Raw genomic sequence first — 14691 nt, 5'->3', positions numbered from 1 at the left:
ACTTGTTACCTCCTTCCAATTTAATCATCAACCTCCAAATAAAATTCTGTAGCCAATTGTGTATCCACCTGACAGTTGTTTTATCCAGCCCATGCCTAGTTAGCCTGCTAATCAGGATATCATGGGGCATTTTGCCAAAAGTTTTGCTGAAGTCAAGATATACTATGTCTATAGCATTCCCTCTGTCTATGAGGGAGGTTGCTGAATTGTCTTTAACAGAACCTTCTAAACTGATCTCAGCATTCATTATATGAAAGCTAGAGATTAATTCCTTAATGAATTACTTCTGCCATTAGAATAGGAACAATGTATCTTGCATCGCTGTAATCAACTCTGCATTTTTCAAAATCAGGACTAATTTGTTCCTGCAGTCCATATTTTACATATTACACATAAAAATACATTGGTTTTGTGCAGAAAGTTTGTGCAAGTTATGAACACCCTGATAAGAAAATCAGCACTTTTTATCTTACCTTTGTCTGAGAGTGAGGAATCCTGTAGGGCTTGAAAATTCCTCACCGAGAGCCTAAATCAAATGAGAACAAAGACAATAAAACAAAGCGTGCAGATTATATACCACCGTATAGTGCTTATGGAAGTGGGAGCTGGACCATAAAGAAGACTGACTGCTGAATAATTGATGCTTTTGAAATGTGGTGCTGGAGGAGACTCTTGAGAGTCCCCTGGACTGCAAGGAGATCAAACCTATCCATTCTGAAGGAAATAAACCCTGAGTGCTCCCTGGAAGGACAGATCCTGAAGCTGAGGCTCCAATATTTTGGCCATCTCTTTAGCTAGTGGTCTTCACTTTGCTACTTCTGAAACCTACATGTGATTGATTCAAACTTTTGAAGAGACACGGAATGTGAGTTCCAAAATGTTCCTCATGTGATTTCTAAGGTCAGAAAAAATCTGTGACATCTCTCAGGCTGCGAAACAGCATTAATGAGATGTGCTAACGATATAATTATAATGTGGTGGAATGACTATTCTACCAAATAAGGAAATATCCATAGTAAGTAAGGCTCTGTATGTCAGCCTGATGGGACTTCTAATATAAAATTGCAGGAAGTAATAATCCTGCTTATTAACTTTGGCTTCATTTTTCTTTAGGGATTGTGGCATACTGATCCGTTTATCCACCTAAATTTTTTTTAAAAGCTCAGCCTTCTCCCAAAGAGGACAGAAAGGAAAATGAAATATGAGAATATTCTGCATACTGAATTACCCATGTCATGGGCTAGGCATCTTAGCAAGACTTGCAGCTTTATTCCATCTTTTTTTCTTATTAGTTTCTTCCAGCTATTTAAACTGGGGTACATTTGACACTGTGATGCTAAACAGTATATTTTACACACATCGCTTCCAAGATTCAGCTGTAGGCAACAACAGTGGAAGTCTCTTAGGAAGTAAGAGTTTGTGGGGAGAGTTGCTTTTTCCGATTATAACTCTTGGAACCTTCCAGTCAGAATGTCCAAATTTTTCACATTCTGGTAAAGTTTTACATGAGACTTCACAGACCTTATCCCAGCAAAAGAATAACAAACATTGCTTCCAGATGATGGCTGCGATCCTGTTGCTGTATGTTATACTGTGTAAGGCCAGTGATGTCATCAGCCATGGCACTTTTTCAGATGTAAAACGTGTCCAATTTCTCTTGCAAAGATTCTGATACTACTACAGTAAACCCTTCATCATTGGGAAGCTGTCAGAGGAGAAAGCGGAAATGTTTTATTTCTGAAAAATGGTTCATGACATCATCATCCTTACGTAGTGTAACTTATGCAACAGGATTTCAGCCACTATACACTAGATTGCCCCTGATCTTGAAAGATGTTCCAAAGCCCAATTTCAAAGCACCACAAATTTCAAATCTTGGAAATGTTGGTTCTTTGAATCTTCTGTCACAAATGTCTGTCCCATCTCTCCTACTAAATTGTAATCTACCCTAAGGCTACTAAATTGTAATCTACCCTAAGAGCCAAAGTCCTTTCCTCTCTCTGTACCAAGAAGCCCCGAATTTTCTAAGTGTGCCCAGTTTCACACAAAATGAACATTATTAACTGCCGCCGCCACCACCACTAGCCATTAAACAGAGAATAATAAAACATTAGTGCAGCTTGGTCAAGAGATCCCACTGCAGCCAAGTAGAAATGAGACAATAAAGGGTATTTAGACTTCTCTGGAATTAGTTTTTACCAGTTGCACCTTAGACAAAGAATCTGATTTATAAATGTATAGTATGTGGTAATGCAATTAGACATGGGAACATCTTTTACTTGCATTTGAATTTTGCTTTTACAGGCATGTGGATTTTAAAAAAATGAAAACTGCATGTTCTTTCAGTCTTGGCTATAAATAAATTGGATGTTGGTATGTATATGTATATATAGAACAGGCCGAAAGCCACCCAGCAGCAACAGCGATTGCTGGAAAGCTCTGTGATTTAAGGGTCTCTGGCTATGGAATCAAAGGTTAGGAGTTCAATTCCTCACTGTGCCTCCTTGACACGTGGTGCCTTCCAGCCTCAGCAGTTTTAAGATGATGATGATGGTTGTAAAATGAAAAGGATATAGAAGTAAAATGAGATCATCTTTCTCCCCATGCTAAACTCAACAAGTACATTATTCCAATGGTTGTTGTAGGTTTTTTTGGGCTGTTTGGCCGCGTTCTGGAGGTTTTCTTCCTAACATTTCACCAGTCTCTGTGTCCGGCATCTTCAGAAGACAGGAGTCAGAACTCTGTGTTCTGGTGTAATGTGTGGGATAGTTGAGTATTTGTAGCTGTGGGATCAGCTTTTTGCGCTTTTCAGGAGATTGAAAAAGTTAGGAAGAAAAACCTCCAGAACATGGCCAAACAGCCCCCCCCCAACTACAAAAACCATCCAATCCTGGCCGTGAAAGCCTTTGAGAATACAAATTATTTCAAAATCTTTGGTCACCAATTAAAATCAGTTGTCAACTGCTGCTTATTTGCTTCCTGAAATTCATAAACCAGTGGTTTTACAAACATGACATTCTCACCCATAGATTTTAGATTCTTGATTCCTAATGTTCAGGGTTTACTCCCGCATTAGCAATGCTAAGAAACAAAATGTGTTTTAACAACAACAACAGCTTAATTTTTGCTGCACGAAAGCTAAGCTCCAAAGAATCTGCTGTCAACTCTGCCAAGAAAAGGATGAAACTGTCACACCTCATCTGCAAATGTCCAAAGATTGCACAAACAGATTACAAAATCAGACATAATTGAGTGACAAAATAAGTGCCCTGGTAATGATGCAAAAAACATAACTTGCCAGCTTCCAGAAACCTGTGGGAACATCAGGTAGAGAAGATGTCAGAAAATGATGAAGTCAAATTCTTGTGGGATTTCCAGATCTAAACTGACAGACACACAGCAGACATAGTAACATAATGAATAATACATACACACAGACTGCACCAATATTTAACAAATTCTTAGGTTTTTGGTACAAACTTGTATCCATTGTATAATACCAGTCAATGTGTTTACAATTTTGATGGACTGTGCCTGGCATTTTTGTATACTACTACTACTACTACAATGTAGTGTCCATTTGCTTTTAACTCATGACCTTTCTAACTATACTCAGAAGTGTCAGGATTCAGTAGAAGAGGCACCAAGACTCAGTCCAGAGGAAGACCACAGGAACAAGGTAGAGCCAAACCCACAGCCCAAGCCAAGACCAACAAGCTAGGTTTTTAGAGTCCACACAGCAGCTGAGTAGAAGGATAATGCAAATCATGGTCAGACAGTCCACAGGTCAAAGCCAGGATGAACTGTATCAAGGCAGTAGGGTCCAGGGGATGGATGGATGGGTGGGTGGATCCATCCATCCATCCATCCATCCATCCATCCATCCATCCATCCATCCATCCATCCATCCATCCATCCATCCATCCATCCATCCTCTGCTCCACATTTTGGACTAAATTATTCTCTCTATCCCAGTCCATGAGCTCCCCTCGCTTCAACTGAAGTTTGCAAGAATCTTTTGATGGTTGTCCAACCAGATTTAATAAGTGTAGAGGCTGTTTGATTCCTTTAAAAAAAAAAACCCATTAACAACTAAAAACAAAACAAGACAGAATTATTCCTGATTCTTCACTACTAGGAAAAACACCAATTGCACATCTCAGCTTCAGAACTAGTGGTATATGAACACTAGTCAGCTTTTGTTCAATTCTTATTTGTCAAACCCTTTCATCCAGAGGGCCTGGTCTCTAAGCAAAAAAGTCATAAGAAAATGAAAACAAGATATAAAGTCTCAATCACTTGTTGTTGTGCCTTATGTTTTCTGAAAGCAAGAATGGATGATGATGATGATGACAATGACAACAACAACAACAACAACAACAACTTAGAAAGAGGTTTAATGATGATAATGGTAGTAGTATCAGTCAAAGTTTGTGTCTTGTATTTAACAACAACAACAATAATTGTAAAATTAAACAACTGGAAAAATAAACCAGTACATGGACAACACATGGGAATATTGATGGAAAGCATGACCATAATTCAACATGGGTATGGCTAAAACTGGGGACCCTTAAGAAAGAAACTGAAGGCTTGATTTTTTCTGCACAAGAACAAGCACTCCAAACCAACATGATGAAAGCTAAGATCCAAGGACTTTGTGCTAACAGCAAATGTCGACTCTGTCGAGAACAAGATGAAACTGTGTCACACCTCATCTGTGAATGTCCAAAGATTGCACAAAAGATTACAAAATTAGATGTGATAGAGTGGCAAAGTTACTGGTCATTATTCACTGGTCATTATGCAAATTTTTAAAAACTTGATAGCCTCCAAAAACCCACGGGAACGTCAGGTAGAGAAGGTGTCAGAAAATGATCAAGTCAACATTTTGTGGGGTTTTCAGATCCAAACTGATAAACACCTTGAACATAACATACCAGACATAGTAGTAATAGAAGGAAGAAATGTCTGGATCATTGACATTGCAATTCCAGGGGATGCCAAAGTTGAAAATAAAGAACTGGAAAATCTAGCAAAGTACAGTGACCTGGCCACTGAAACATCTCGCCTCCGGAAGAAACACATTTCAGTGGTCCCCATAGTCATTGGGGCTTTGGGAACAATATTAAGAAATTTCACACAGTGTTGTAAGCAGTTGCAAATCTAAAAAAATAACACCATCAGAATTACAAAAACAGCGATATAAGGAACAGCATACAAACTGTGCTGACATTTAACAGATACTTCGTTTTTGGTTAAAACTTATATCTGCTATGTAAAACCAGTCAATGTTTTTATAATTTTGACTGTGCATAGTGTTTTATAACAACAACAACAATGGAAGCACAGTTGCAGATTATAGTGCTGTGTTTTGCGTCATCAGGTCAGAACCAATTTGTAGCAACTGTAATAAAACTTTCAAGGCAAGTGAGACATTTAAGGTTTTATTAGCTCCTCTCCCTCAGTGAACTTCTATGGCTGAGTGGGGCTTTGAATCCTGTTCTCCAGAGTCCTAGTCCATCACTCTACCTGCTGTGCCACACTGGGAATAGTAAAAAGTGATAAACAGTAACATAACATTATTATATCTTGGAAGCAAGAACCAGTCCATGTTAATGGAAGTCCCACAGAGCAGAAATGCTTGGCATGAGAAACAGTGACATGAATAGCATCATGTCACTGTTGATAATGTGAATAAGCAATAATCAAACCTGTGACTTCAACTAGGCTGTCTTGAGACTTCAACTGAGGGATTCGTGAGCGCCATCCAAGACCAAGTTATTTGCAATGGATATGATAAAAAAATAAATAAAGGGAAGAATAAATCAAGACCAAGACACCAGAAAACACCTAAAAAGAAGAAAACTAGAATATTTTAGTCATGGAATGAGAAAAGGAACATACAGATGCTGAATATTCAAAGCAACATAAACAGAAAAAAGAAGTGCAGCGGAGAGAATAATTTATTGGCCAACAAACTTTGGGGATTGATTTGAATGCAACACAACACCAATGTTCAGAGTTGCTACATTCGAAGCCGGGTGTGTGTGAATGAGGATGTTCAACCTTCACTGGGAGAGGAACAACAAGACGTTCTGCAGTTTTAGACACTGAAATTAATGGTCTTGCTGAAGGAATCTTTAATGTGGGATAGGAATCCAAAGTTCTGTGGATTCCACGTAGCCTCCAGGGGCTTTTTTCCAAGCCCCTCCTTTACTCATGCATCTCCCCCCCCCCTTTTTAAACAGATTCATGCTCATGGAAGCCTCCAGGAACAGCCATGTTGCCTTAAAACAAGGTGTAGGCCACTTGTGCACCTTCTTTCACTCAAGCGAAGACCTAAACCAAGACTTTACAAAATTGGAACTGGAATTCCAACCACTTCTTGTTTAGTTTTTTTCAGGGATGGTGTAATCCCCAGTGGAGTCTGGCCATTGAAAATTGGCCCCTAGATATCCAGAGCTTATCCACAACTGTTTTAATGTAGTGCCTCACTTCACAATGTGATATTCCACCTCTCAAGGGCCTTTCTGTTCTTTCTGCTCTACAGCTCTAGGCTGACAGCACGGCTGAGGTTTGCTCTTATATTAACAATGTCGAATATTACGCTTAGACACAGGCAGTACTAAATGTTATATACCAGATGTGAGAGATAATGAACTATTCATACAGATTGCTGCCTTGTCTTAGCAAAGGGGCTTGAGTAATTCATAGAAGCTATGGGCTATGCTGTGCAGGGACACCCAAGACAGAGAGGTAATAGTGGAGAGTTCTGACTAAACACAATCCACCTGCACCAGGTAGGTGGGGCTCATCAGCCCTGGAAGGCAACCCATCTAGGAGAAGGAAAACTCCGATTTCAAACCTCCACTGCCTTGTGGCTATATCCATTCATGGAAAAGGCTTCAGGAGTTAACCTAGAGGCAAAATCCGGAGCTGGAGTCCCGAAGGCAGTTCGTTTTGTTCTGCCAACTCCTGCGACATTGCTGGAACCAGTTGCATTGGCTTTTGCCTTTCCATTGGACTATTTTAGCAACATGGAGGGGGGGGATTTGCTGCTTGGGTAACAGCCTATCCTCCATATTATTCTACCCAGGCTTCGTGCTCTGGAGAGGACACTCATACAGAGCACGTTACCATGGTCTTTCGAGACTGAAGGATGCCTGAGAATGCAGATCAACTTAGTGGTGTAGGCATCTGGCTGCCGAGCTAGACAGTAGAGGTTCAACTACCACTTTTCCTCCTCAATAGGATCTGGACTCAATGATCCATAGGGTCTCCCCCAGCTCTGCAGTTCAAGATTATTTGTCCTGTATTGTGTTATGTTGACTGGAGGCTACCTAGTATTACAAAACTAACACCCATATTGAAAATAATTTTCAAACTAGAAACAGACATTTGCTATTAAAGGTCTGCAATAATTTGAAGACACAAACTAATTTTAGTTCTATCATGTTGTCATAAAGATGGAATGAAAGGGTATCATTCTGTAAGCACAGTGGAATATATCTCAGGGGTGGCATGCATAATAAAAGGCTGTGGGATTTTTCTCTTGAACGATTAATATCCTCTGATATTAAATGTAACACTATTATTGGATAGAAATGGTAAAACCTTCAATTTGCAGAGTTGTGCAATTAAAGTGTTCAAAATGTCACTGCAGGGCATTTATAATCTCCATATATTAAAAAAATAGTGAAAGAGGTACAGAAACACAGACGGATGCTATGAGCTGGTCCTCAACAGTTTCTCTTTCCTTTGCAGACAATGGAAGGAGTCTCTTCAAAGGGAGGCACAGAAAAGAAATTGAGTGGCAAGTAGCTTGGAACAGCAAAATACCCTGGGGAATCTAGCTCTAGCTACGCGAGGTGGGTGTCTTGTTTTGTTGGCTACAACCCACATTCCTAATAAAAATTTAATGATTGCCAAAGAAGAGAAGGGGGGGTCCATGAGAACACAGAGTGTCACACTTGAGCCAAACTGTTGTTCCTGAGCTAGAAACATTCTTCCTTCTATTCCAGCGGTTCACAACCTTGGGTCCCCAGATGTTCTTGGATTGCAACTCCCAGAAGCCTTCACCATTAGCTGCGGGGGCCAGGAGCTGTAATCCAAGAGCGACTGAGGACCCGAAGTTAGAACCACTGGTCTAGAAGATTCAGGGCCTATAATCTCAAATAATCTCAAAACAAAAGCAGCAGAAAAACTATTGTGGTACCTTGAAGACTAAGCGATTTATTCCAGGTTTATGCTGTCTTCTCAGACATTTAACTAGATCTTTGTTTAAACGTGTGACTCTATCATTGAGAAAGGCCAGTTTACAGGGCCAGCCCTACCATTAGGCAGAGTGAGGCTATTTCTTTAGGGAGAATATGCTGGGAGATAAGGACAGAGCTAGACCATAAAGAAGGCTGACCGCCGAATAATTGATGCTTTTGAATTGTGGTGCTGGAGGAGACTCTTGAGAGTCCCCTGGATTGCAAGGAGATCAAACCTATCCATTTTGAAGGAAATCAACCCCGAGTGCTCACTGAAAGGACTAATCCTGAAGTGAGGCTCCAATACTTTGGCCATCTCATGAGAAGAGAAGAATCCCTGGAAAAGACCTTGACGTGGGGAAAGTGTGACGGCAAGAGGAGAAAGGGATGAGAGAGGATGAGACGGCTGGACAGTATAATCGAAGTGACCGACATAAATTTGACCCAACTCCGGGAGGCAGTGGAAGACAGGTGGGCTTGCTCTGTTCTCGTCCATGGGGTCATGAAGAGTCGGACATGACTTAATGACTAAACAATAACAAGGACAGAGGGCTGTTCTTCTCTCTTCGAATCAAATCAAATAAATTTATTGTCATTGTAAGTATATACATAGTATACACATACAACAAAATTCGCACAGACACCCAGAGACCAGACCCACATGCCCACACATAAAAAATCCCCAAACACTCCCTACCCATTAATAAATCCCCCACTAAGAGAGAGATTTGAGCATGCCACACAACCTGTCTTGGCACCCTAAATTTCAAGTGAGAAATGGGGAAATCTTCAGTTTTTGACTACAGCTTCCAAAATACAATAGCCAGCTTGGAGTATTCTGGAAGTTGCTGAATTCCAAAAAGTAGCTGTGTCTCATCTCCAGTTTCGAGCAGCTTCGTGGCCTCTGTTCTCCATCTTGAGGTTCTTTCTCATTCAACGAGATTTGAGTTGAATGGCTCTTCAAACAGACACTATTTAACCTGATTATGAGTTCTCTCTCATTAATTCTCCCAACAGAGGGCCATCCTCTGTCAATAGGATGCCTGATCACAACATACTGGTCTGCATAACATCTTCATTTTGTTATTAAGTCATGTCCGACTCTTTGTGACCCCATGGACCAGAGCATGCCAGGCCCTCCTGTCTTCTACTGCCTCCTGGAGTTGGATCAAATTCATATTGGTAACTTCGGTGACCCTGTCCAACCATCTCATCCTCTGTCGTCCCCTTCTCCTCCTGCCTTCACTGTTTCCCAACATCATGGTCTTTTCCATCTTCATTACCTTTCAGCTTTGGCTGTTGGGTGGGAGAGGAAGGGAGGGCAAAAATACTCCCAGCCATTTTCTCAAAACAGTGTGTGTGTGTGTGTGTGTGTGTGTGTGTGTGTGTGTGTGTGTGTGTGTGTGTGTGTGTGTGTGTGTGTGTGTGTGTGTGTGTGTGTGTGTGTGTGTGTGTGTGTGTGTGTGTGTGTGTGTGTGTGTGTGTGTGTGTGTGTGTGTGTGTGTGTGTGTGTATTCAGCCTGACTGCTTCAGGGTTGAAGGAAACAAAAAATCTTTTGCTAACAGAACTTGTCTTTTTTCTGTTTCCGTATCTTGCGGAGATATGTCTCCACATGTCTATTGTTGAACAGCAGAAAATAGAGGAGACATAAAAGATAGTGAACAAAGAAGCAACAGGAAGGAAGGGGCAAGCTCAAAGACTGTGATGTGTGGAAAAATCTCCTCATTGACTTGGTATTGAAGAAGCATCGAAGGCTGGAATTTTCTTATATAGGTAAAGGTTAAGGTTCCCCTTGACAATTTTTGTCCAGTCGTGTTCGACTAGGGGCGGTGCTCATCCCCGTTTCCAAGCCATAGAGCCAGCGTTTTGTCTGAAGACAATCTTCCGTGGTCACATGGCCAGTGCGACTTAGACACGAAACGCTGTTACCTTCCCACCGAGGTGGTCCCTATTGATCTACTTGCATTTGCATGCTTTCGAACCGCTAGGTTGGCGGGAGCTGGGACAAGCGATGGGAGCTGACTCCATCGCGTGGATTCGATCTTACGACTGCTGGTCTTCTGACCCTGCAGCACAGGCTTCTGCGGTTTAGCCTACAGTGCCACCACGTTTCTTATATACACACCCCACAAAACTGGTTTTTTAGGATAGATTCAAATAATTATAATCCCATGATAGATCTCCTTATGTAATTTTGAGGTCCCTGTAATTTTGTGGGAGAAAAAAATGAATATAAAAGTGATGACAGTTTGGGGTTTTTTTGTGATACACAAGTGACTTGGAGTACAAGAGGTTGTTGAAGTGTGATGCTTGAAATGCACAGTCAGGATGTGAAGGTGATGGCCATCACTGATCATCTCTGATGGTGGCTCCCCAAAATCTAGAGTGTGATTGGTTTCATTTACGTGGGTGAAAGAAGACATGGATGTTTCACATCCATGGTATCCCAAAGGCCAGAGGAAAGACTGAATCTCCTTCTCTATAAGTTACTAAAACTCTGCCAGAAAAGATGGCTCTTCAACAATTGGCAGAAAGGAAAAAAAAGGAGAAGGCTAATCTAACCTCCTGAGGGATAGCATTCCACATCCAGAGAGCCACCACAGAGAAGGCCCTATCCTGTGTCAGGCAGACACTAAACACATCAAGAGCTGTGGTACTCAACACTCTGAGTTCAGGGTTAAACCATTCCTGCTCTCCAAATCCTAAACATGTATAGGCAGTATTTATGATTCCTCCTCACTCTCTAGGTTCCTTTTGCCCACTGAGCACCTTGTACTTTCAGGGATGAAGCTCACTATAAACATACCAGGGTTCCCATGGTAACACTTTGTGGCTCCATCTTGAGTCACAATGGACAGCTTAGCTATAAAGAGGCTGGCACTCAGGCACGTGGCCCAAAGGACTTGGGGCTGGCCCAGCCCACAGATGGTGCTCCAGCAACTCTCCCATAACTGGCACGCCTGATCTGCCAAAAACAAAATGGCGCGATTCCATCGCAGTAGAAGCGAGAGTAATAGCAGACAGTGCCGCTGGATGAGGAAAAGGGGACGCCGTGGGGGTAGCTCGGGGCGGCGACGAAGAGGGAAGAGGAGGGGAAAAAGTGGCAGAAAGAAAGGTGGGTTTTAGGGCTGAGATCCCTCCTTTGGACCATGTTGGGGAAATAAGGGAAAACTTGGCATGGGAGCAGCTTTCTGGACTATCCATTGATTTAGAACCGATACAGCTGACTATACTGGATAAGATTTATCCTCTTTCCAAGTGATGCTAATCCTTCATCTTGGCCAGCTGGAGGATTTATACTTAAGTGATAAGAACCTCTCTAACCAGCTATATCTTGTTTTTTGGGTTTTTTAAAAGAACGTAATGGATAAAATTAACAAAGCAGTTTTTTTTTTTAAAAAAAATTATCATTACATAATATTTTGTACTTCCTGAATGTAGTCAAATTGGAGTATTTCTCAACAACACAATGTCTTTTATTGATCTTCTCTTTATTTAATGATTTCTTCACTACCAATATACAATATATTTTATATTGTTATACTTGAGAAGATCTATCGTAGTATTAGAGCATATTATTTCATTCAAATTGCTTATTAATTCAGTGACTCACTCACAATGAAGGTCCCACTGAACAATTTATAAGCAAGTCTAGGCTATTTGCTGCAAGAGGAGAGCTGATTTGTTATCCCATTTGTTTAGCTTGTTTTTTTTTCCATATATATATAACATATATCATTAGTTGCAGTAGAATTAATATTTGAAACTGGATAAAAATTAAGATTTCTTTTACAATTAGATTAGGCTTGGGACATTTGCCCCAAGTAGCAATGAAGCAGCTGTGTTAAAAAAAATCTTCTTTGACTCTCTAAAACTTCCAGGCAGAGGCCGCAGAGGAAGGAGAAGGAGAAGAAGACATTAAACTTCAAAGGCGAAAGCTATAGCCCTGTTCAGTCTCTGCTTTACAACACTGAAATTCATCTCGGCCAGTGACCTCTTAGACTACACCCTTCTTCTAACAAGATGCCAGCAACTTACTTGAGAGTGAACAGTGTCCATCTGTCAATAAAGTGAAATACCACCACTATCGCCATGTTATTATTATTTATTATTATTTATTTAATTTATATGCCGCCCACACTACCCAGAGGTCTCTGGGTGGCTTACAACAATTAAAATTCAATACAGTAAAAGATAAAATGATTAACATACAATTAAAATACAATTAAAATTGCCATCGGACCCACAGCTAATATTATTTCAATTAAAAGCCTTCTGTTGCTTATATCATGAAGGCATCTAGATGCAGCATCATTATCATCATTGAAAGGATCTGGTGGCTTCACAAAACCTCCAGATGCCTTGATAAATGGAAAGGGAGTACTGTTTTGGACTACAGCTCCCAGCATCCTCAGTGGGTGACCCTGATAACTAGATGATTCTGGGAGATGTAGTCTTTTTAAAAAAATTTCCAAAATGCTGCATTTAACGTCCTCTTGTATAAAAAGAAAGCCGAACTTAAATCCCATAACTTTAAGCGTCAGTGCTCCACCCATGGAAGTGTTAGCTATATGTCAAGTGTAAATATTTTAATAAACAGGCAAATGAAATCTGCCCTCTGGAAATGGCCATTCAGAAACCACTGAAAAAGTCAGAATGGGGATGGTTTTGTCTAATTCTTTGAATACAGGTGCCCAGTGAGCGCCAAGGAATGTAGGGATGTAAAGAACTCTCATGAATGTCCTGTTTCTCCTCAAGAGAGGCCGTCTTGGCATGGAGTGGCAGTCTACTGAGGCACCTCCAGGCCTCCATGAGAGTTATTGCCTTTAGAACAGGAAAGAGACAAGGTCTTTTTCCCCCCCATTGCAGTGTGTACAATTTGTACAAAAGGTCTCTGACATCTTGCCTTTCTCAAGCTAGGCAAGCACAGACACATGGAGCAAGTACAAAAGATATTGCTGATGGGTCACGGAGTTGCAAGCAACCCATCTCAAGCTTCTACTTTTTAGAAGTCCAATCAATAACAAGACTGTAGTTCCTGTCATTTTAGGCCCTCTGAAATTGTGCAGTTCAGCAAACAATAGGTCATGCAAGTGGACACATCCTGAGACCGACCCATATTAAAAATTCTAATCTCCATGAGGTTCCACCACAACTTTCTTATTTAGCAAAAGGAAAAGCAGGTGATTACATACATAGCCAGAAAGCATCATCATGTGAATGTTTGAGGATTGCCGGGGGGGCGGGGGACGACACAATTTAACCCTTTCTATACAATCTAAGCTATAATGAAACTTCTTCTAAAAGCAATCAAGAGAGGAATGAGCGAACACAAGCAAAATAGCAACGGCGAAGATCCCTCTGGTGTTTTGTTCATTGAAGCCAAGTTATTTATCAGCATCCACTTTGAGAAACTTTTCTGCTAAGCCAAGCGTAGCCCAGCAACTGAATTAAATAGCTTGGTGAAACCCTGGGAGTGACTTAAAATACGACACCCAAGCAATTTCAATAAAGCCAGCCAGGTCCTCTTGTGGGCCAAACTCAAGCGATACACAAGCTCAAAGGTTTCTTCCTAGTTTCTTCAGTTCCTTATCTCTGCCTGGAAACCTTCACCATTTACAAGTGGTGCCTCGCTTAACGAGCACCTCGCTGAGCGATGAAATCGCTTAACGAGGCGCTCTGGGCCATCGCTGGAGCATTCGCTCAGCGATGGCCCCTATGGCGATTTTTCGCTTTGCGATATTCGCTAAACGATTCGCTTAGCGAATATCGCATAATGAAGCGGGGGAGAACAGCTGATCGGCGGTTCCAAAATGGCCGCTGGAAGGTCCGTGCCGCATTTTCGCGCCCTGCCCTCGCTTACTGAGGGCGCGAAAATGGCGGCGCTATGGAGGAACATCCCTTAACGGTGAGTTTTAAAGCCATAGGAACGCATTGAACAAAGTTCAATGCGTTTCTATGGCTTTTTAAATTCCGTTTAGCGATGTTTCGCTATAGCGAAGGTTAATCCGGAACGGATTAACCTCGCTATGCGAGGCATCACTGTATATGCCTTTTGAGTCCTGCAGGTGAGTGACCCAAGAGTTGCCCGATTCCACGTTTCTGCATGTGGAATTGAGAATCAAGGTAACTGGCTATGCTGGGGGAAGTAGGAGGCAGACTGGTGGATCTGACTGGCATGGCACCTCCTGGTTCTACAGCAGGGGTGGGCAGTTAATTTCTATAGGGGGGCCACATGAAAAATCTGAACTGTGTTCGGGGGGCCGAACCAACTTTACTTAAAAATAAATGATAAGCAACTGAACAACTTTAGACAAAAAGCTATAAATGGTTTTGATGTTCAACTTGTTCAGTGAGAGAAATCCAGTCTGTCTTGGGCTTGAACAAGTGCTTGAACACCAGACTAGAGTGACGACTGGCAGGCTGGGCAGG

The 14691-nt window shown here is 41.4% G+C and overlaps 1 long non-coding RNA gene across 3 annotated transcripts in view; it reads left to right on the top strand.

The window, feature by feature from the left end:
• Positions 1–12473, top strand: part of LOC144589574 (uncharacterized) — a 37301-nt gene extending 24828 nt beyond the window's left edge. The window contains exons 2-4 of one of the 3 annotated variants that reach the window (XR_013545753.1): positions 7768–7871; positions 9893–10032; positions 12141–12473. This is a non-coding gene — a long non-coding RNA (uncharacterized LOC144589574). Of the gene's footprint in view, positions 1–7767; positions 7872–9859; positions 10033–12140 lie in introns of all 3 variants that reach the window. The other 2 variants (XR_013545752.1, XR_013545754.1) reach the window with 2 other exon arrangements.
• The last annotated feature ends 2218 nt before the right edge of the window (positions 12474–14691 follow it).

The sequence above is a fragment of the Pogona vitticeps genome, chromosome 5 (assembly GCF_051106095.1).
Source record: "Pogona vitticeps strain Pit_001003342236 chromosome 5, PviZW2.1, whole genome shotgun sequence".
In the NCBI taxonomy this organism is placed as follows: Eukaryota; Metazoa; Chordata; class Lepidosauria; order Squamata; family Agamidae; genus Pogona; species Pogona vitticeps.
This window is presented reverse-complemented; position numbering and strand designations above follow the sequence as displayed.